A 9685-nucleotide genomic window follows, 5' to 3' on the forward strand; every position below is an offset into this window, starting at 1 on the left:
CCACACCAAAGGCTGGTCTTCATTCAAAGAAGGTGATGTGTATATGGTGGAATTGGAAGGGAGTGCTTCTATTATGCTCTATTATGAGCACCTTCTCAAAAAACGAATGATTAACGCCAACAAGTACTGCTCCCAGTTAGACCAACTGAAGGCAGCACTCCATGAAAACATGTGGAATTAATCAAGAGAAAACACATAATCTTCGACCAGGATAACACAAGACCACATGTTTCTTTGATGACCAGACAAAAGCTGTTCAGCTTGGCTGGGAAATTCTGATTCATCCACCATATTCACCAGACATTGCACTTTCGGTTGTCCACTTACTTCAGTCTATACAAAATTTTCTTTGTGGAAAGAATTTCAATTCCCTGGAAGACTGTAAAAGGTAAACTGTCCTTTGCTCAAAAAGATAAAAAGTTTTGGGAAGATGGAATTATGAAGTTGCCTGAAAAAATGGCAGAGGATAGTGGAATGAAACAGTGAATTTGTTGTTCAGTAAAGTTCTTGGTGAAAAGGAAAAATCTGTCTTTTAATTTTACTTTGAAAAACCAAAGAAACTTTTTGATTAACTCAGTACAATGGAAAGTCTTCTTATATCTCAGTCTGTGCCATATGAAGCACAGTGATTGCAAAAGTCCTTGGACAAGACGGTAGGGTTTATTTAGAAGGCGATTGGAGCAGGTCTCCAAGGCGTTTAACATAGGGACATGTTAGGGAGCTTATCTGAGGGGACCCTGCATTGGTACAGGACAAGGCTTGTCCCTTGGCCTGGAGGAAGGTGATCCTGTTTTTCTGGCGTCTCAGGCTGTACTGAAGTATAAAAACCCAGACATAGGCTAGGGCCAGAGTAAGGTAAAAAGATTGGAGAAAGCAAACTGATAATGATGCTAAGGGAGGAGACTGATGTGGAAGATTGAGGTGGGAGTGGCTTTTAAGAACCCAAGCAATGAGTTAGACCCCTGGAAACCAGTTTCAAAAATTGAGGGACTTCCCTGGTGGTACAGTGGTTAAGAATCTGCTTTGCAGTGTGGGGGATGTAGGTTGCATCCCTGGTTGGAGGAACTAAGATCCCACAGGCTCTGAGGCAACTAAGTCTGTGTCCCACAACTACTGAAGCCCATGTGCTCTGGAACCCACACGCCATGACTAGAGAGTCTGTGCACCACAGTGAAAGATCCCACATGATGCAGCAAAGATCCTTGCAGCTAAGACCTAATGCAGCCAAATAAATGAATAAACAAATAAGTAAATAAATATTTTTTTTAAAAAAACTTTAGACTAGGTGTATAGAATTGGGGTGAATTGGGGATCAGAACCAGCTTAAAGATTGTGTAAGGAGAAAGGACAGTTCAGATGGCAGGTGGAGAAATTACTTACTCTCAAGGGATCTGGCTCCTTAGAAGCTCTTTTCCCAGTCCCTTGGGTGCCATGAGGTCTCCCCACAGTGAAGGTGAGTAAGTAGCCAGCTAAGGGGCCACCTTAACCCATTCCCCCCCTCCCCACCTTCTTGATGTTGTAGAGAGATCATGGCATTCAAATCAGAAGACCGTTTATCCTTCACTGGTTGCGTGACCTTTGGAAAACTCAATTGTGAGCCTCAGTTTCCTTATCTCTAAAATGGGAACAAAAAATTGACTTCTGCTTCTTTAAAAAATTAATCTAAATGGCTCCTTTGTTATTTTGCTGCTTTTTAATGTTTTAAAAGTCAAAGGTGGCTATTTGTGACTGTGCTTTCTGAATTATGAAATACTATATAACTAGTGAAGTGAAGTGAAAGTCTCTCAGTCGTGTCTGACTCTTTGCAACCCCATGGACTATACAGTCCATGGAATTCTCCAGGCAAGAATACTGGAGTGGGTAGTCTTTCCCTTCTCCAGGGGATCTTCCCAACCCAGGGATTGATCCCAGGTCTCCCGCATTGCAGGTGGATTCTTTACCAGCTGAGCCACAAGGGAAGCCCAAGAATACTGGAGTGCATAGCCTATCCCTTCTCCAGCTGAAGTTCCCGACCCAGGAACTGAACCAGGGTCTCCTGTATTGCAGGCAGATTCTTTACCAACTGAGCTATCAGGGAAGCACATATAACTAGAGGCATGGGCAATTCAAATCAGTGAGTAAGCCCCTATGTGCCAGGCACTATAAGGTGGGAAGATTCAGACACAGAAGGCAGAAACTGCCTGGGGTGAGAGCCAGGCACTGAAAACTCAGAATAAGGGAGAATCAAAGAGAGGTACTGGCTGCACTGGCAAAACAATCTGAAGCCACTTGGGGAAGTGATAATGAAGTTGAACTCAGGGGATGAGAAGTTGGTCGTGGAGGAGGACGAGTTTGCCTTGAACCCTGAAGGCTGGCATAAAGGCATTGCAGGCTGAGGTGCTCATATGGAGGCATGGAAGTGCCTATCCACAGCACAGAACACTGTGGACATCATTTAGGTTAATTTAGGTTAGATCCTTTTTTTCCCTCTATTTGAAATATTGCTGCCATGAGCAGTCTTACATGTATTTCCTTATCAGTTTAGTTCAGTCACTTAGTCATGTCCGATTCTTTGAGACCTCATGGACTGCAGCACACCAGGCTTTCCTGTCCATCATCAACTCCCAGAGCTTGCTCAAACTCACATCCATCAAGTCGGTGATGCCATCCAACCATCTCATCCTCTGTAGTCCCCTTCTCCTCCCACCTTCAATCTTTCCCAGCATCAGGGTCTTTTCCATTTGAGTCAGTTCTTTGCATCAGGTGGCCAAAGTATTGGAGTTTCAGCTTCAGCATTAGTCCTTCCAATGAATATTCAGGACTGATTTTCTTTAGGATGGACTGGTTGGATCTCCTTGCAGTCCAAGGGACTCTCAAGAGTCTTCTCCAACACCACAGTTCAAAAGCATCAATTCTTCGATGCTTAGTTTTCTTTAGTCCATCTCTCACATCCATACATGACTACTGGAAAAACCGTAGCTTTGACTAGACGGACTTTATCAGCAAAGTAATGTCTCTGCTTTATAATATGCTGTCTAGGTTGGTCATAGCTTTTCTTCCAAGGAGCAAGTATCTTGATTTCATGGCTGCAATCACCATCTGCAGTGATTTTGGAGCCCCAAAACATAAACTGTCACTCTTTCCATTGTTTCCCCATCTATTTGCCATGAAATGATGGGACTGGATGCCATGATTTTAGTTTTCTGAATGTTGAGTTTTAAGCCAACTTTTTCACTCTCCTCTTTCACTTTCATCAAGAGGCTTTTTAGTTCCTCTTCACTTTCTGCCATAAGGGTGGTGTCATCTGCATATCTGAGGTTATTGATATTTCTCCCGGCAATCTTGGTTCCAGCTTGTCCTTCATCCAGCCTGGCATTTCTCATGATGTTAAATAAACAGGGTAACTATATGCCTTGACATATGGCTTTCCTGATTTGGAACCAGTCTGTTGTTCCATGTCCAGTTCTAACTGTTGCTTCTTAACCTGCATACAGATTTTCAGGAGGGAGATCAGGTGGTCTGGTATTCCCATCTCTTTCAGAATTTTCCACAGTTTGTTGTGATCCACACAGTCAAAGGCTTCGGCATTCAGAAATAGATGTTTTTCTGGAACTCTTAACTTTTTCGATGATCCAACGGATGTTGGCAATTTAATCTCTGGTTCCTCTTCCTTTTCTAAATCCAGCTTGAACAACTGAAAGTTCACAGTTCATGTGCTGTTGAAGCCTGGCTTGGAGAATTTTGAGTTGAAGCCTTGCTAGTGTGTGAGATGAGTGCAATTGTGCAGTACTTTGAGCATTCTTTGGCATTGCCTTTCTTTGGGATTGGAATGAAAACTGACCTTTTCCAGTCCTGTGGCCACTGTTGAGTTTTCCAAATTTGCTGACATATTGAGTGCAGCACTTTCACAGCATTATCTTCCAGGATTTGAAATAGCTCAACTGAAATTCCATCACCTCCACTAGCTTTGTTCGTAGTGATGCTTCCTAAGGCCCACTTGACTTCTCATTCTAGAATGTCTGGCTCTAGGTGAGTGATCACACCATCATGATTATCTGGGTCATGAAGATTTTTTTGTATACTTCTTCTGTGTATTCTTGCCACTTCTTAATATCTTCTGCTTCTGTTAGGTCCATACCATTTCTGTCCTTTATTGTGCCCATCTTTGCATGAGATGTCCCCTTGGTATCTGTAATTTTCTTGAAGAGATCTCTAGTCTTTACAATTCTATTATTTTTCAATATAAATATCAGATATCAGGTCAATGGATCAAAGAACCCTTTCTAGGCCTCTGAATATATAATACTATATTACCCTCCCTAAAGGTTGTGCTGCCATCTCTTGTATGTGCATGCTGGTTTTAATTACATCCTTCCTCTGAATCTACAACGACTTTTTATGTCAACATAACAGGATTATGATATCTGATGATGGTGTTTGATCTATGATCTATGATTTGATCCCAAACCTTCTTTTCAATATCATTTCTGTCTCACAGGCAGTGTGTATAGTGGTTAAGGCCATTGCTCCAGAGAAGAATGTTTAGGATTGAATCCTGGAACTACCAGTTCATATAGAAGGGTTGAGCACTCCTGCCAAGGTGACTGAGGCTCTCCAGGCTTTGGTTTTCTTATCTCTGGGGGAGAGTGGCCCTATGAAAAATTTGGGGCGGGGGCTCACTTTTGGTTTTCAAATCTTTCTATGATGATTATCCATTGTGTGTTATTTTAAAACATCTTATGACATATGATGGAGAAGGCAATGGCACCCCACTCCAGTACTCTTGCCTGGATAATCCTATGGATGGAGGAGCCTGGTAGGCTGCAGTCCATGGGGTCGCTAAGAGTCGGACACGACTGAGTGATCTCACTTTGACTTTTCACTTTCATGCATTGGAGAAGGAAATGGCAACCCACTCCAGTATTCTTGCCTGGAGAATCCCAGGGATGGGGGAGCCTGGTGGGCTGCCGTCTATGGGGTCGCACAGAGTCGGACATGACTGAAGCGACTTAGCAGCAGCAGCATGACATATGAATGGCTTGACATGATCAGTCTCTTTGGAAGGTCAATGATAGCCATTAAGACATTGAATCTGAGAAGGCAGGGTTGGGAGGTTGGCAGAGTGGCCTGGATGGAGGTGCTCAAAGGAGGGACAGCAAGATGGGAAGGGCTGAGATTCTGGTGGTGACAGTCAGAAGGGAGAGAGTAAAGTGGAAGAGAGAGCAGTGGGTGAAGCTGGTCAGGAAATACTAACTTCCAGTTATAAGATGAATACGTTCTGGGGATGTCATGTATAGCATGATGACTATAGTTAACAATACTGTATTGTATATTTACAAGTTTCTGAGTAGATTTTAAAAGTTCTCATTATAAGAAAAAAATTATAACTATGTAAGGTGATGGATGTTAATTAAACTTATTGTGGTAGTCATCTGACACTATATACACATACCAAATCATGTTGCATGTTTTACACTAATATAATTATATATCACTTATTTCTCAGTAAAACTGGAAACAATTGTATACAGCCTAGATTAAGAAACATATATTATTTATATAATGTTTAATTTTAAAATCAATGGAATATAAGTTTAAAACATTCAGAAAAGAGAGAGAGTAGAGAAGGCTAGCAGAGGGAGACTCAGTGGGGCATGGTGAGCGCGTGGATGGAGTGTGAGGGCGTGGGTAGGAGGCCCCCTTCCCAAGTCTGGGGGACGCTGTGGTCCTTTTTCACACCAAATCTACCTGTGGGGAAAATACTGGGCTTGTCAGTGTGCCAGAGAGAGCTGGTTTTTATTGCTACCTCACTGCACCACTGGTTTTACCCTGGCTTCAAAAATGCTCTTTTAACAGCAAATGCCATTCTGATGAGACTATCTTTTCCTTGTCCTCCCTCTTTCATTTCCTGTCACTCTTTTTAACTCCTCTATTACTCTGCTGCTGGGCATGTACCATGGGTAAGCACCATGGCAGCTGCCATGGGGGACATAGAAAAGAGACAATGTGAACCTCACTCTTAAAGGGACATGGCAGTGCACCTCCAGTTCCTTATGGTTTCTTCCCCAGATGACTTTGGAAATCACAATGTGATGAGTGAAGTAGAGAAGGGGCCCTTTGATTATTGATTACCTCCTGCTATGTTCCAGGTAGCTTGCTAGATGCTCTGCATACATTTTGTTATCTAATCCTCTCAACGAGTGGTAAGCATTATTACCTTGTCTTATAGATGAGATACGATCCCTGGGTTGGGAAGATCCCCTGGAGGAGGGGATGGCAATCCACTCCAGTATTCTTGCCTGGAGAATCCCATGAACAGAGAAGCCTGGCAGGCTACAGTCCATGGGGTCACAAAGTGTTGGACACGACTGAGTGACTAACACTTTCACTTTCATAGATGAGAAAATTGTGGCTCAGAGAGTTTCAGTAACTGTTGCAAGGCTGTAAAACAGATCTGAGAACAGATCTGTTTCATTAACATTCCATCCCATTCCGCCTTCCCGGTCTTTACATCCATTGGCAGAGGGACTGTGGAAACCCATGACCATCCCTCTCTGGCTGTGTTGAGGGCCTTGTTTATACTTATTCTGGAAGGAAGGTGAGAGTTCTGGAAGTGAATGAGGAGCAGGTTCCAGTCAGCTCTTGCCTCTGAAAAGAGTCATGTGTGTGGGCCTGGGTTCCGGAGGATGGTGATTGGCTTGGACAGGTGAAAGTTCTGGAAGGGCTGTGAGCAGTGAACTTTTTAGAACAACTTCCGTTCTCAGGCTCCTCAAGACCATGCTGATCATCTGCCTGGATTCCCAGTGGCATGAGGAAAGCCAGACTTGGATCAGCAGGAAGCCTAGTGTGCTCGCTTTCTGTAGAAAACCCTGGAAGCCACCACGTTGCTGTTGCTGGTGATGTTGAGAAGTGATTATGAGAAACAGGTTGATTGCAGAGCTTCACAGCTAAAAGGACCTTTGAAAGCGAAAGTGTTAGTCACTCAGTCATGTCCTACTCTTTGCAACCCCATGGACTATAGCCTCTGTGCATGGACTTCTCCAGGGAAGAATATTGGCATGGGTAGCCTTTCCCTTCTCCAGGGGATCCTCCTGACCCAGGGATGGAACATGGGTCTCCCACATTGCGGGCAGATTCTTTACCATTTGAGCCACCAGGGAAAGCCCCAAAGGACATTTAGCCACCAGGTTCTGGGCCCACTTGGTTTTATCCATAGTATGGCTTCTTTCAAGTTGCTGTTGATTAGACCTCTTGAGAACAGTGTGAGCTTGGCTACTCTGAGACAGCCTGAGGTGTCTCCCAGGACAGCCTGGGAGGCCCTTGTTGCTAGGAATCCTGAGGTGGCGGCTGCCAGGGGATCTGGGGGCAGCCTCAGCCATGCAGTTCTCAGCATCCAGGGCCTTCAGAGAGCCCTGGTCTGACCACCTGATACTCCAGGAAGTTGTGTTTCTTGTTGCGGGATTGGGGAACATTCCTCTGGCCCTCAGCTCCCCAGTGACTGAAAGAGATGTTGAAGGCTGAACATTTCTGGGGCTCCTCTCTGAAGGGAGTTCCAGGAAGCTCTTCTGGCAGGCTGGGTAGGAGACTTCCCTCTGGGAGTCCCTAATATCACATCCACATTCCAAGCCTGTACTTATCTCATTAAGCTGAGATGAACTGCCACTGAAATTAAAGATAGATCATTAGAGGCAGGTAGAGAAGACTTGCCAGCACCTAGCATGGTGCCTGCCTGGTACACAAGAGATGCTCTGTCAGTGGTGACCCATTTGTTGAACTGAGAGGGCTACCCTCGAGCAAGGGACGGGGTGGGGTGGGGGGACTCAGGTTCTTTCCATCTTCTGGATCTGCTTGTGTCCTCAGAGTTGCACAATGGCTGATTTGTTCCTATAGCTCGTATCTGCATTGCAGGCAGTAAGAAGGAGACGTGGAGAAAGTGGAAAGGATGACCTTTTTTCAAGTAAACAGAAATCCCTGGTAGATCAGTGTTTTCTGGCCATTTCTAAGCAGCAAGTGTCTGGGAAGGTGGATGTGTGTTACCCAGGCTTGTTTTCTTAAACAAAATCCAGGCTCTTTTAGCTTACATGGGAATGTATTCTTTTTCTAGTGCTGCTGTAACAAAGTACCACAAATTAGGTGATTTAAATGATCAATATGTATTGTCTCACAGTTCTGGGGGCCAGAAGTCTGAGATCAAGATGCTGGCATGGTAGATTCTTTCTGAGGGATATGAGCGAAGGATCTGTTCTATGTATTTTTTGTAGTTTGGTGGTTTGCTGGCAATCTTTGGCATTCCTTGGCTTGTTCCTTGGCATCACCAAGATCTCTGCCTCTATCTTCACATGGCATTCTCCCTGTGTGTGTGTGTTCTCTGGGTCCAGATTTCCGCTTTTCATGAGTTGCTTGGAGTGCAAGGAGATCAAACCAGTCAATCCTAAAGGAAATCAACCCTGAATGTTCATTGGAAGGACTGATGCTGAAGCTCCAATACTTTGGCCACCTGATATGAAGAGCCGACTCACTGGAAAAGACTGGAAAAATGCTGGGAAAGATTGAAGACAAAAGGAGAAGGGCGTGCCAGAGGATGAGATGGTTGGATGGCATTATCCACTCAATGGCATGAATTTAAGCAAACTCTGGGAGATAGTGGAGGACAGAGGAGCCTGGCATGGTACAGTCCACAGGGTCCCAAAGAGTTGGACATAAGTTCATGACTGAACAATAAAGACATAGTCATATTGGATTAAGTGAATTAGGCCCACCCTAACGACCTCATCTTAATTTGATCATCTACAAAGACCCTATTTCCAAATAAGATCACATTCACAGGACTGGGGCTGGGATTTCAACATCTTTTAGAAGAACACATTTTGACCTCTAGTAGGGAATTTTAAAACATAGCCTTCATTAACATTCTTCAACACTCCTCCCATCAAGAGGTAGGTCTTGCACCCCACTTCCCCCAAACCTGATTGCTTATGATTACGTCTACTAATAGAATAGGGCGGAAATGATTTCCAAGGCTATTGGAGAAGGCCTTGCTTATGGCCCCTGCTTGGCTTTCTTGGGAAACTCTGGAAGATGCTAGTCACCATGTTAGAAGCCTGAACATCCTGAGATCATTATTGTGGAGATGTTGGTGCTCCAGTCTTTAGTCCCAGCTGAGCTTCTGGACAACAGCTGGCATCAACGTCTGCCCTGTGTGTGTACCATGTTGGACATCCAGCCCACTCGAGCCTTCAGATGACTGCAACCCCAGCTGCATTTGACTGCAACCACATGAAGGCCCTAAGCAAGAACTGCTCAGACAAACCTTTCCTGAAGTCCTGACCCACAAAATCATGAACAAAATCAAGCTGTTGTTTTAAGGTCACCCAATTTGCTAAGCTGTTACACATCAATGGAAAACTAGAATAATCAGCAAGAAAAAGAAAATGAATATTGGTCATCCAATAAGAGCAGTGAGGAATCTGAGACCCAGAATTATCATCAGGAAGATGGCCCCCTCTGGAGCCCTTCATCAGAGGTTTTGGGTTCCCAGATTTTCACTGAGGGTTGGGGTCCTTCCTTCATTCTGAGACACTTAGTTAAGACAAGCCTATATCTGAGTGACCAAAATGCTGATTTTTATCTGAACGTTCAAATAATCATTGTCGTGGGAAAAATTGTGTCAGGTGTAATCACAGCTAACTATTGTAATGAAAGCAGT

Source organism: Bos indicus x Bos taurus, chromosome X, assembly GCF_003369695.1.
Source record: "Bos indicus x Bos taurus breed Angus x Brahman F1 hybrid chromosome X, Bos_hybrid_MaternalHap_v2.0, whole genome shotgun sequence".
In the NCBI taxonomy this organism is placed as follows: domain Eukaryota; kingdom Metazoa; phylum Chordata; class Mammalia; order Artiodactyla; family Bovidae; genus Bos; species Bos indicus x Bos taurus.